The sequence below is a fragment of the Stegodyphus dumicola genome, chromosome 6, assembly GCF_044657685.1.
Source record: "Stegodyphus dumicola isolate Sdum_Otavi_A_Nest chromosome 6, ASM4465768v1".
In the NCBI taxonomy this organism is placed as follows: Eukaryota; Metazoa; Arthropoda; class Arachnida; order Araneae; family Eresidae; genus Stegodyphus; species Stegodyphus dumicola.
The window spans coordinates 232,251,858-232,267,079 of NC_140773.1; the positions used below are offsets into that span (position 1 = coordinate 232,251,858).

General features: G+C 34.3%; 1 protein-coding gene across 1 annotated transcript in view; it reads right to left on the bottom strand.

Annotated features, from left to right (window-relative positions):
* The window catches only part of LOC118181882 (zwei Ig domain protein zig-8-like), a 762,563-nt gene that overhangs the window by 411,310 nt on the left and 336,031 nt on the right, over positions 1-15,222 (bottom strand). The window lies entirely within an intron of this gene.

Below are 15,222 nucleotides of genomic sequence, written 5' to 3' on the forward strand. Positions count from 1 at the left end.
AAGTGTAAATGAACATAATTTATGTTACATAAACCAGTACTAAATGTTTTGTCAAAAGGCATTGTTCAGTTCATGCAAGATACAAGTCATATGGAATTTGTACTAAATCATAGTTAAATCCAAAAGTTCAATCAAGAAGTTTGTTGATTCCAATACAATTAACGGTTATCATATAATTGTAACAATGGGTTAAAGAAGATCACACCAGATATACACAATATAGAACAGACATTTTGTTTCCATACTTGGTCATAAATGTGTCAGGAGAAATAACTATGAGTACAATTATATGTTAATCTACACAAGAGCAGATAGCATAATACTGAGAGACATGTATTCATGACGTTTAACAAAAGATTACTTCAGAGACAACTAAGCACTTGCCGTACCTTTATGCTGTTGCTTCTGAATAAAAAAAAAACGTAATAACGTTTATAAGAAATCATATGTTACAATTATTAAAAGTACAATTGTATGTATTATTCAGTAGGTATACATTGGACTTCGCTCATAGATTTACAGATCCGTCACATTACTGTTCTAGTAGAACATCTTCCACAGGACATACTGCGCCTCGCCTCGTTATCAAACTCAACAAGGAATATACTACACAGTTTGCCTTCAATTTGATGAACTTTATAAATGGCAACAGAACAATACTGGGAATTTAGGTTTAATGTCTGACTATATTTCTGCTTTAGTCTTTTAACTGTATTTTGTCTGTGTTGGGTGTGCTGCGTTACCCATGAGGCCGATTAATATCGTCCCTGAGGGTTGCAGCAAATTCATCTATTACATTACACAGTTTGCAGAGTGCTAACCTTTCTCTTACAGGGCTTCCTCCTCTTATATTTACAAACATTTGAACGCTAGCTAAATGCTCTGGAAACCGGTATCACCGTGCCAACAGGACGGCCACTTATCGTACTTGTCCGACAGCAATATCAGAACAAGCCAACGAAATTCATCGTGGCGAGGACTGCAAGATTGCCCCTGCCGTTGACAAGAGCCTTCAACACCATACAGCTGACAGTGCGACTTCGCTCAGTTTCGCTCCCCAATTCTGATGGAAACCACCCGGGGAAGTGACGGGTCCGAGGGTCTCCAGCACCGCTTTCCCTAACATTAACCTCTCGAGAGGACTCGTAGCATTCCTGCCGCACGGCCACTATACATTTCCGAGCATCTATGTCTTCTTCGTGATTCCAACACACGTCTCTCGGTACCGGTTTTCCTACTCATCATACCGTCTGCGTGGCCATTTTAACCTTTGTGCAAATGAATTTCGAAGAAAAGTATCAGTGTTGCAGTTGAAAGAGGATAAATGTGTTCAACTGACTGCGAGCCAAACTCCCTATGTAGCTTTTACCCAATTCTTTGTCCCATTATGTGAAAATTTGTGATTTTGAAACTTTTGATCTCTATTAAGATAAGAAAAGCTATGATTACTCAAGGGATAGATTTGTTAGCTGAAATTTCGCTCATTATTGCGGTTAGTAATATTATTGATTGAAAAGTGTTTTATGTTCGATGAAAGAAAAAATAAAGGTTAGTACTGAATCTAACAAAATGTTATTTAACATTTCTCTCTCCGATACAAAATATCTGAATATAGCATTGAAATGACATCAAACACATCAATTTAGGATATTAAAGAAGAGATCCTTCAAACTGTCCCTATAGATGACATCCCGAAATGGATTTCCGACATTCACAAAGGAATTGAGACATGGAGTCTCCATGACGTTCTTTGTTCACCTTTCCAACTGAAATCACTTTGAGTAAATGTCTGCTTATACATGAAATACACTACACAGTATTATACGTCTCACATTTTGAAAAACGTTTTGTGTGCTCAGCTATTGACAGAAATGAAAAACTGAATTTCTATTATAGAACAACATGTCTTAAAAGATTATAAACTTGGTTACGCAATAAATTTTCAAACTAATCTTCAATTTCTTATTTTTGCGAATATACCACATCCAGATTTAACCGATTTCATATCTAACTGGTATTTAAGAAGTTGTTATATCGAAAAGTTAAGTTTGGAAGATTAGTAATAACAACAATCTTCTACTAAACTTAACCTTTAATTTTTTAATATATTGCATTTTTTAATATATATATATAACTAAATGCTTTTGTTAACTATACATGCAAAGTATTATGATATCAACGATAGCATAGCTTATCGTCAACTTCTTACCTTCAGTTTTCACAAAACTTTGAAGATTTTTGAAACCAAAAATGAATTACGTTGAGAGGCTAGAATATGAAGAATCTATTATATAATTGAGTCTTCTGGAATCTGAAAGGAAAATTAATTCCCGGCATTCGATAAAATATCAGAAAATTAAAATAAATTGTACTGAAATGCAATGAATATTGTTATTTCACGTCTGTGGCCAATGCACCAGCTTTCAAATGATCGTTATTAAACGTTTTCAAAACAGCTTTTGAACAATTGCCAAGCTTAAAAGCCTAAGTGTTTCTGAGAAGGAATGTCTCTTCAGCATGCCATGGTTAATAAAGGCATTTCGACGCAGAATTAATGCATCAACGGCAAACAAATACAGTCTTTGAGCATTTCAGCTTCAATAGGTAACAGATTATGAATATATAAATTTTCAAATTTTGAAATTTGCGTAATTGGTTGCAATTTAGAGAGTTTTCAAAGGATAAGAAACCAGTCTTCTTGAAAATTATGGCAGATATCTTTAAGGGCTTAGCATTTATTATTATTAATTTTTCCGTACTATTCCGTTTTGAGGACCATAAAATAATTGCAGCGAAAACGTATGCGCAAAAGTGCCAAATCTAGCAGTGTGTGTTGGTGTTGGTGTATTTAATTATGGCAAAGCACACTAGGGCTATCTGCCTAAAGGGAGGGATGTATTCGTGGAGGACTTTCTAAGGGAAACTGGCTCGTATACACGTTACACATGGGGAAAACCACGAAAACGCCCATGCAGACAGCCCGTTCACGGGATTCGAACCTCAGACCGAACTACCAGTGTTCAGCGACTTTACCTCCAAATCTAGCGTACGCGCTGATTTCAGATTGCATAAGTTTATATAGTTCTATATTTCTTAAGACGCCATTGAAATACTAGTTTAATTTTTAAATCCTTTTTTGATATCCTATGGATTTAACAATTTGGGAATTGCCCATGACAAAAAGTCTGCAATAGAATTTTGTGTTAAGTGCAGAATCACCCACTGTTTGACGCGTTTTCAAGAATTACACATACTCGGTCGTACACAGCAAACTATTTTCACTTAAAAACAAAAATCCCAGAATTGCACAAAAATGGCACTGCGCACACCCTTTATCTATGTACTTTATCTATGTACACATCGACCTATTTTCACTTAAAAAGTAAAAGAAAATTGACAAAAATCCAATTGTTTTTACCCTTGTAAAAAGCGGCAAACTAGTAAGCGGGAGATTCTGCACTTTACCGAGAATTTTTTCAAAGGAAAAGCATCATTCAGTATAGAAAATTATGTTTGAACAACCAACGAGATGAAATTATGCTTTAGCGATAACTCGGTAGCGAAATAGCGATGCAGGCATCCATTCAGTTATATTTAGCAATTTTTGTATAAATTATAATACTGATCTGAAATAGTTATTTACTCTTATGCTTCCACTCCGTCATGTTTAGTCTTTCTTATAAAAATTATAATAATAAAAATGTATTATATGAAATTAACCTTTCATCTAAATTAAAACATCAATCTTAGATAGTTATTTACTATTATACTTCCTTTCTTGCATTAGGGTTTCCGCAATTATTTTTGGCCGTACTGGCATCAACAATAGTTTGGCGATTTTTCACGGCTCTCAAAACCGAATAGTACCATTTTTCCTCATCAGAAATGTAATATCAGTCGCACTTAAATTTCTACCGTTTGACAACTATAATCTAAGAATTCGATCACAATGTAAAAGTTGAGGATGGAAACTCACTGCAGTAGGTCGGTGTCCTCGAGAATATCTCAGAGAAAACGTCGAAGAGAAAGCCCCCTCCCCACACCGAAAAAAAAAAAAAAAAAAGGCTTGAAGAAACACTGCCGTACAAAGCACTGTAGTAAGAGAACAATTCTAAAACTTCATTATAAGAATATCGACATAGGAAATGAACTCGTCTCCAAATTTCGCAAATCGAAAACATAGTGTAAAAGATAAAGCAACTAGAAATTACAGAAAGATAAATACATCGCCGAAATATGCATTACATGCATCAGAGACGTTCCGAATTCTATGAAACATAGTTTCTGTAATCGCGGTATTGTTCTAAATACAGCGAACTCTCTTATAAGACGACCACTCACTCATATAATTCTGGTTTTCTGTGGATGTAGTCATTGTAAGGAGCTGATTTTTAATAAAATTCTCAATTTAGTTTTCAGAAATACTGGCGTACGGTTTCGAAATTCTGAAAAATATAGCTGTTATTTTTAACACGCGCGTTGTTAATTGATTTCATTTTTTTCTGTGAGCTTGTGAGGCTGCAAGAATAGCTCTAAAATGAGTTAAGAGTTTGAAAATGGATATATGTAATAAAATGCTTCTTTTTGATATCTTCTTTGTTGTTTTTTTTTATGTTTGGTAAACATTGGATTATACGTTTTTCTCTGATAGGTATCGACAGTGGTAGTTTATTTTCAGAGGCAGTCGCTTCAACATTTTGGTATTCTGCGGAAGTTGTCCTCTTAGACAATAGGTATCACAAATTAGTATTTGTAATGTCTGAAATACTGGTTCCTTTGAAGTTCTTTCGTGATTAACCGTAAATCTATCACAAAACTGGATGAAATATAAAACTCGAGAGTTTAAACTACTGATGTAGAATGCAGTTAAACAAGAAGCTCAAAAGATAACGAAGAGCGATTTCGATGAGAACATTAACCTCTTCGTTATCCGTAACGCGTCTCAAGCGTTCTTCTATTTTAAAATGTTTAAAGGTTTAAAACGCTTTCTAAATGTTACTTGATTTAGTTTTTATTTTTGTTTGTTCAAATACATCCTAGAGGGTAGCACTAATCAGACATTCTATTTCTAATTGAATTTTCCCCGGGTTTTATGAATATTCGCGCCATTTTACATAAGATACAAGACAGTGATAGATGGCTTCAACGTCTACTCAGCAGAAAAAGAGAAAAAAGTGAGGTTGTGAATTGGAAAGACAAGAAGGATATACGTTTGATGAGTACAGTCCATAATAACTCGATGATGGATGTTGGAACACTGAAAAGAACTGTAAAAAAACCAATAATTGTAAAAGATTATAACAACAAAATGGGAGGAGTGGAATCAGATGATATCAAATTATCCTGTTGTTCAAAATAAGCAGAGATATTATTATTTTTCCATTATGCTTCATTTCCTTATAATTTTACTTAATATTCATTGACATTCATCCACTACGAAAGTCATGTATGGAAAGTTAAGATGTACAGAGAAAACAACATTACACGCTACGAAAAACAGACGGCCGCCAGGAGGAAATTTTCGCGGACAGGAGAGGACGGCGAAAGGGTTAAACAACATGTCAGCATAGCTGGGAGTGAGTAACTTTAATTTACATTTTTCTCACCGAGTGAAATGCAGAAACATCCCCCAAATATAATGTGGTAAATACTGGCGGCCCATACATTTTTCTTTGACGAAACATCAAAGAAAATCAGCATGAGGCGTTAAGCATGGGAAGCATGGGACGCTTGGGAGTCACGAGCATAATAATCAATTGTTTTGCACTTTTCAAACGAAATTTGAGGAACAGTTAAGTCAGAATAATATATTGAATTTCTTAAAAGCATGGAAACGACGTACTATTCATTTATTCTCTTCACTATCAAGTAATACGAGACTCATTTTTGTTTCGGAAGCGAAAAATTTGAAATAAAGTATAATTCTTTTTTTTTTCTTTTTGAAACACTTCTTGTCTTTATATGAATTTGACTTCACGCCTTTCGATAATTTCGACTAAGAATGAAATCTAACACGTAAAGCACATAACTGTATAAATAACATTTCTTTGGAGCGATTAGGTTTCTCTACAGCGAATGAAAAAATAATAATAATAACCGGCGAGGGAAGAAACAAAGAAATACGGAACACGAAAGGCAAGGAAAAACCATGAGGGAAGAAGTATAAAATAAAAGCACTGAATGCCAGGATGAAAGGAAAAAAGTATTTCAGGCTAAAAAAGTTGTTCTAAGAAAACATGTTATATATAAACGCTTTTGCGTGTCTTGCGTTTACGAAGAAAATGATAGTCTTTTCATAATGTTGCAAATCGTGACTCAGACTACTCTACAGGTGTTATTCACGGTTGCCAAGAAGAATGGTAAATGGGTTAGTAATAAAAAAAAGCCTTGCGTTCTAGAAATCCAATGTAAATATACGAGATATATTGTAAATATAACATTTAGCAGAATTATTTAGCATATTTCTTCCTCCCACTTGTTTAAATTTTAAGATCAAAAGGATCCCATTAAGTGATAAATTGTGCGAAAAAAAGGACGACATGCATATATATACAAAGAGAGAGAGGGAATGTATGAGTAACTAATTTTCATGCCGTCTTTTATATACTTCAAATACTACGTTTATTCATATGCATTACTTGAAAGTACTAAAAACACTCCGTTTTATATATTTACTGCTCATAAAGTTAACAGTGTTTACTACACTCACTTCCAAAAGTTAAGCACGAAGATGTAAAATGCAAAAATATCAACAAATACTGCTTTGATTGACATAAAATTCGGCAGGAAAGTAGCATATATATTTATGCATAAAACAAAATCAATAATTATATACAGAAATTAAAACAATATTAAATTTTTGTAAGTTATCAGATAATGACATACTGGAGACTTAAACAAAATTATGTATAAAGTGAAAATAAACAGCATAAAATGAAAAAAAAGGGCATTAATAGGGTATAAGTTAACACTTTGTGACCATGCTTTCAGTTGGGTGGCCAACCACCGCAGAATTAAGCAATCGCCATTCTTCTTGTAGAGAACACAGGTAGTCATCGACGATGTCAGCTCTATGGGGACGTGCGTTATCGTCCATCAAACAAAAGTTGGGCCAACTACTGCAGCGTACAATCTCACATTGGGTTCTAGGACTTCATCTCGATACCGATCAGCCGTCAAAGAACCCCGTTTAAATATGTGGAAGTCGGTGCGGTATGCTAATGAAATCCCTGCCCACACCATAATGCTTCCGCCTCGGAATGCGTGATGTTCGGTGATGTTTTGGGACTGATTGCGAGTTCGTTGTTCACGCCATATCCTTATATGCGTGTCATCTGGCTCCAGAGCAAATCTTGACTCATCAGTAAACATGACATTGGCCCAGTGAGACGCATTTCAATTGACATGTTCCCGGCACCACTGTAATCGTGCCTCTCTTAATTCGACGTATAGAGGAACACAAACTCGAGGTACCCGGGCGTACAGTCCACTAGTATGTAATCTTCGGCGTACAGTAGCTGCAGATATCGCCTTACCAATGGATGCTGTAACCATAGATGTCACACGTGTGGATGTCGCTCTGCGATTCCACTTGGCTACAATAGCAATATATCGATCTTCCACGGATTTTGTACCCCTTGGGCGACCGGCTACGGGTCTTCGGACAACTGTCTGTGTGATTTGGAATTGTTTCCATAAACGTGAAATTACAGAATGATGAACGCCGAAAAAAAGAGCAACATCTGTGATCGACTGTCCTGCTTTAATTGGTCCTCAGCATGCCAGCGCTCAGAATCTTTCATTCGTCTTCTAGAAGTTATAGAAACACGTATGTCTTGTAAAACTAATTGTACGAAAGTTTTAAACACCTTCTATCATCACTTATGTACAATCAACTTCTGTAATCCTTCATAAAGCTGGCTTCATATAAGATTGCATTTTTTACATATTTCTTGACATGAAAGCACGATTGGCTAATTATTTTACCTAACATATTTGCATACTTCCATCTACCTCTGCAGCGAATTGAATCCTTTTCAATTCTGATTGGCAATCAGCATTTTTCTCTCCGTGCTTAACTTTTGGAAGTGAGTATTATTGAGATATAACCACATAATTTATATTTTTATAGTATTTTGTTGTGTAACATATGTGTTAAGCAAATATATAATATTTTATTAAGTGTTTTTTCTCCCTCCTCCAGCATGCCTTCGTGGTGTAATGGTAGCCCACTCGGCGCGTAACGAGAGGTCTAGGTTCGAGTCCCGGGAAGAGCAGTGCTAAATTTTCATATCTCCTGTTTCAAAATAACATAATGACTCTACATTTCTTTTTAATCATTCGTCCTGCAGTGTCGCAAGACATATTATTTGACGTTGTCCTGAAATCTATCTTGATTTTTAATCGATACTAATTGATCAGAATCTCTTTGACCATTAATAGACGATTTTGTATTTTACATCAAGATAGTTTTTATAAGTATCAAAATAAACTATAAAGATGATAAAAAGAGCAGCACTTCTGCTTTGAGAAATCGTAAGCTTTCTGTTCACATGGATAAAATGCCACAAAAATTGTTACAAATGATCAAATTGATGATTGTTACAAATGATAAATTACAAATGATCTTCATAGCAATTATACACTTTCAAAACTGATAAGAGTATCTTTATCTTTTATCTCTGTAGGATATATGAAATTTCAATACGAGCAAAATACATCTTGACTACTGCATCACCCGTATTCCGGTGACGGCAAAAATTCAGTTGTTCTTTCTTTGAGTACTTACGATGTCAAGCAGGTATTCGAAAAAAATGATTCTTGATTGATGAAAGAGAGAAACGAACATGATTGTTGCCGACACCTAAATTGATTCTGTTCGTTAAATTGAATTGTGCATTCTTCGGTATCAACTTTTTTTCTTCCTAAATAACCAGTTCTTGTAAAATATGATGAGTAGTGCCCACACTATTTTCATTGCCACTGCATTTATCAGTATTCGAATCAGAAGCTAAAGATGTAATTTTGTTTATAATTATCGTTCTAAAAAATATCGACTGTTTCTCATCGCTACTGTTCGAATTTTTGAAAAACCTCGTTAAAGGTTTCTTCTTCACTGCTGTATGTCACTTAAAAATTACTCTTTAATTTTCTTTCAGACATTGCAAAATATTAACACAAAAAAAAAAAAAAAAAAAAAAAAAAAAAAATTCAACCATTTGTTACTACAGAAAAAAAGAAGAAATAATTTTCTAATTTCGCAGACTTTGTTAGATATTTCGTTCTTGAGGAAAGATTTTAAACTGAATGCATGTCCCAAAATGTTTCATTCTAGGCGTTCTAAACTCTACGATCGGGAAAAACTGACGCATCGTATGGCACCGCTGATGGCCTAACGCAGATTTTCTTACAAACTCGCTTTGCAGTCAAATTGTTAATATTTTTCAGTAAAGTGTAATTAGGCTTTAAGCTGAATTTTCCTGCTTGGCATGCAGAAGTCCGAAAAATTAGGGAATTTATTGCAAATAACAGCTGCAATTCGGTAAATTTTCACATTAATTTATTCAGGGTTACTTCTATTCACAATGAGTTCGGTTTGGTTTATTTGATTACGGCAAAGTACTCGATAGCGATCTGCCTAAATGAAGGTACCTTCGTGGAGGACTTTGTAATGGAAAATGGGTATTCACAATGAGAGAGAACTAGTTTAATTTCTAATGATAAATTTATACTGCTACGTAGACAAAATGTTTTAAGCTATGAATGCTGTTTAATTATTGTACATATAATTCAAATCAAAACATTAAGTTAATCAGGAAATATAATTCAATATATTCTAGTAATTCAAGAATAAGTTATACTGGCAATAATAATTAGCGATTTTACTGCAATTTTCAAAATAATTAGTTGCGATCAGTTTATTTTATGATAGTCTTCATATTTATAACTATACCATAAAATTAACCCTCAACAACAATCGCTTTTTCTTGAGAGCATAAAGTGCGAAAATCTATTTCACATTCATTAAATATTTATTATACTCAAACAGCAGCACTTACGGTCCAGCAGCGGCCGAGCAGTTAAAGCAACACCCCCTACAACTTAACTCATTCTAGGGGGTGCTGGCAAAAGCCGCTGAACACTGGTAGTTCGGGCCGGGGTTCGCGTCCAGGCGAATAGGCTGGATTCATGTGCGTTTTCTTGGTTTTCCCCATGTATAACGTGGATAAAAACCAGTTTCCCTTAAAAAGGGGGTGTCCCTACCTTTCCGTGTAGTGCCGAAGGAGGGCACGCAATAAGTAAAAAAAAAAAAAAAAAAAAAAAAAAGCAGCATTTGCTAAGTGCTTTCAGTTTTGTACAAATTGAAAAAAAAATATTGTTGAATGGTATCTCAAAACCTTTTTAATTGAGTAATAATGGATCAAGTGAATCATATTTAAGTATTACACTTGAAATTATTATTACCTTTAGCCAAATAATTTTTCCAATTATTTAAACAATATTTCTGCATTCTGAATGCCCGGTGTTGAGACTACGCATTTCTTCTTATCACCTGGTCAGTTACATTTATACCACAAATACGAGTAATGTCTAACATTAAATTGTAATGAAATATTTTTCAGTAGTTAATGATATGTATCGTGGCTATCTGAAGAACAAAATATGCGTCAGTGGTAGACTGTGTATAATAACGTCCTGAAACACTAGATATGAACGGTAATGTTCGCATCGCGTGCACACCTTTAGCTGATTGCATTTTGAATCGTACTGCATTAAATTGCTAAAGTAAGGAAACTCAGAATTCAGGGTACACTTCTGACATATTTTGAATGATTTTAGCCAGACTGTGATGAATTAAAGTCAACGAATGGCTTGTAAGTTGTGTTGATATTTTACATGAGAATTGTACGAAATTCTGTATATAAGAAACACTAATAATTTTATATTATTTAAACACTATTAATGCGAACTTATTCTTTGAAGATTGAACTAACTCGTGTTAACTTTGAACAGTATTACGGAGTTAAAAAGAATTAAGAAAGAGTTCTTATGCATAATCACGGGAAAAGAAACAAAAATTACGTGCATCTTAATTTTACCTCTTTTAAGGCAAAAGTAACATCTTTAAGTGAAACGAACTTTAAGAGCATTGATTTTACGCATTCAGGGTTTGATTTCATTTAGTTTGATTTATTTGCTTATGGCAAAGTATGCAGGAGATTTTTACCTAATGGAAGAAATGCCTCCGTGGAAGGCTTTCTAAGGGAAACTGGCTCGTATCCATTGTTACCCCGACCAGACATGTGCACACCTCGGACTCCCAGGTGCTTAATGAGAACTTCCTGTTTTGTGCCGAGACAAAATGGACAGAAGAACTTTGAAGGAAGGTGTAGCGGAAACCCTTCATGGGGTTTCCGGACATAAGGAACTAAATAAACTCCTTCCAGGTTTTTAACAAAACGAAGAAAGCGCTTTGTGTAAAGAGCTTTTTTGATGCTGTAAACGAGGAAAAGCAGACACATCCCAGCGTCGTCGCCGCGTCAGCGGCCTTTGTATGATTTATGGCCGAAATGATTTGATTATTTTAATCACAATTCAAGAATTTCTTATTAAGTTTTTTAAATAAATATTTTAAAAGACAACTGGTCTTTTATTTCACCCAACACGAGTGTTCTGATGTTACACCATATTGCATATGGAAGAACCAACGAAAAACACCCACACAGCCCACTCAGCGGGATTTGACTCTCGATCAGCAACTGCACCGCTGGGCCACTGGTGGGCCATGCATTCAGGTAAAAGACCATTTATGACATTTACCATCTAGTATATGACTAAGTTCAAATAAAAACAATATAAGCTCTAGATATGGCTTTTTTTCTTCCGAGTTTTTTTTTTTTTTTTTTTTAATATTACAGCTAAAATTTCTCTAAAATGCTCCTAAAAATGCGCTATTCAAATAGAGCTTCTGCATAACAGTAGCTTAATTTCAGCATATTGTTGTCATAGCACGAGTATAAATATATCATGTACAAGATAAGTTTTACACTCGAATGAAACTTAATCGAAGTCTTCATCAAGTGACAAATTTTAATGCCTCACTGATTCTTAAAAAACAAAAAAAACAAAAAAAAAAAAAAAGTCTTTTTACTCATTACGTGTTCCGCCCTTAGGCACTACGCGGAAAGGGAGGGTTGCCCAGTGGAGGTCTTTTTAAAGGAGACTAGCTCCTATCCACATAGCACTTAAAAAACATTTGTATTTTGAAATAAACATAGCATATAGCGAGTATTAAACATAGTAAGCGACATTTCAACAATTTATGTAAATGCAATTAGTCAGTAATTAACTGCCCGTATATAACTATTATTCTTGAATGATCATCTAAGAGCCTTTCCCATCTGTCTCGTTGTTTATTTGGGTTTTTTATATTTTAAATCAGTGTCGAACAGATAAAAATTTGAAAATTGTTAAAATTAATTTGACATATATTGTAGAGAGATTAGATTAATTGGAAAAGCCTCAGAGAGGAAAAATGAGCAAACGCCTTCGCCGGGAATCGAACCACAAACCTCTGGAATACCGGCCCAGCGTGCTACCGTTACACTACGAAGGCATGCTAGGGAAGTGGGAGAAATACCGTATATACTCCCATTTTTAAAGGGCAACTAGGGATTTAGGGGACCTAGTCGCCAAATCCTGTGTGGGGAGAATCATCATCCACCACCCTTTTAGTTCGGGTGCCTTTCAGGAGTGGAGGTTTCAGACCGTTTAAGATGGGTAAATGATTACGTTCATTTTAATTGTTTGTACGGATAGCCAAGGTGAGGATATCAAAATTCGTGTTTCCAGCATTTCTCAAGCTTAGGCACAATATATATCAACGATGTTATACTTTTAGTTGATTCTACATTTTCTAGTGGCATGGTATTCTTAAATTCCTATTTCGAAATGTTTCTTATATTTGTTACATCGTTTGTGTAATTCTAGCATGTTGATACATAGTAATGTGAAACAGCAAATTAACTTTAAATATGAATATGTAGGCACTAGATAACTATTTTTAATCTCATAATGTTAAATATGAAAAAATAAACATATCGCAAATTGGTATGCGATTCGAAGTTAGAGGTAGAAATAATTTATGCATTAAAATCCAATGAAATTTTAAAATTTACTCGCATTATATGTTTTACCTTCCTTTGTTACATTTCCATTATCTTTTAATGCTTTAAAATATTTTTTACTATTTCTGTTTTTTTCCAAGCAGGTAAACTTCCTTTTTTGGCTCAAGCGACACTGATCACGCGTTTTTGCAACGAGTTTGTTTCCTCTTGTTCTACGCTTACAGCATTCACATAACCAAAGTTAAATGCATTAAGAGTTGTCAATACTGATATTTCTAGCCTTTTGTTTTAGAAATAAACACTTCTTTTGAACAAATATATAAATTATAACATGCGTAAATAACTGTTAAGATGCATTTTTCTTTTTTTTTTCTTTTTTTTTTTTTTTTTTTACATTTTCTCCAATGTTTAAAGGGCAAAGTTTATGTTGTCTACACATTTTAAATGCTCGTAACTTCTTTAAAAATTAGAATATTTGAACTCGGGTTTTTACATTCGATGTAGTTACGTATACGGAATATTACGAGAGCATGAAAATCTTAATATTTTGGTTGATTTTTAGCTATTTTAAAGTCCACTGTCCCCTTAAGGAAATATATGGGTGAAAAATCAGTTCACCTATACTATATGATGTGTTTATACGGATGCCGTAGTATAAAATAATAGTTTCTGAACTATAATTTTAATTTTTTTTAAATCTTTTTTCTCTTCTCGCATACTTCTTCCTTAGAAGTGCAATTCAAATACTTCTTTCTCCGGTTAAACGTGAGCAAAGTGGAACATTTTCAATGAAACCTGTGCAATTGTGCGGTTCATTCATTTTGGATATTCCGGAACTACCACAGGTGTTAGAAATAATGTGTATGACCCAAAATATTTCATCCGCTTTCATTGTAGATCAAGGAATCTATAAAAGCCATTTGTAAGTGTTGTTATTAAAGCATCTAACTCTTTTTTATTCTTGTCTAACGCCGTCATTTGAACAAGTTGAATTTAAACAGAATAGTGGAAATATTTAAAGTATATTTTTGATAAAAACTTCTCTATTTAAAATTCTTAATTATTTTTTCTAACCAAAATTAAACCGTAATATATTTGAATATATAACGTTTCATAGGCATATATAATAATAACAAATAAGATATTTTAGGCAAAACGTAACGTAGTGTTGACATTGTTACTTATCACCTAAGCCAAGTACTTACACAGTACAATTTATACATTAATTTGAAATGAAGTATGTACAAATTGCACAGTGTTGATTAATATAGATATATGCACTACTGGGTTGGTATACACACACAAACACACACACAACATTTTTATTTTTGGTTGTAGGTTTATATTTATTTTAACTAACATTTATTTTAAGTTTAAACTATCTTTCCTGTCAAGCTTTACTTTCCCCTGGAACTGCCAATGCCAGAGTATGTAAATTTTAGTAGAACGCGCAAGGATTCAAATTATCAGCGGAAGTATTCTGAGTTAAGTAGAAAGGAAACGAGTTCGAGGTGTGCTGTTCTTACTTCACGAGCGCGGAGGTAGTTAGTCAGAAATTGAAGAACCCCGCGTTTCGGCCTGTGTGCTTGCCTTGGAGAATTGTTAATCGTTCAACGTGATATTCAGAGTTTGCTGAATTAGCAGCGGTATTGTAAAACGCGGTGAGGGTAGTTACTTTTAGAGATCCTCGTAGTTAGAGTCTTGTTATTAGTTTCTTTTCAGGTTCTTATTTTTATTTTACCGCCGAGTCGGCGTAGTTTGTGAGCGTCAAGAGCACGCAATTGTAACTTCTTAAGTTGAATAAAAAGGGACTTAAACCCTTAGCAAGACTCTGTCATTTTTCCAGTTTCAACAGTCACCTCTTGGTTGCGTGCAAGTTGGAAGCGCGCAACTCTACATGGTCATAGAAAGACCTAATTTGATGCGCTTTATTGTTTAAATTTAAAAAGGTTTATTAATTCTTTTACAAAGTTTTTAAATCTTCAAGCTAAGTAGGTACTCCCTTAAAATCATGTATATGTTGACTAATAGCAATTCGCTAACTATTTTAATCTGTACATTTACCTTACCAGGCTAGTTTGTACAGTTTTTTTCC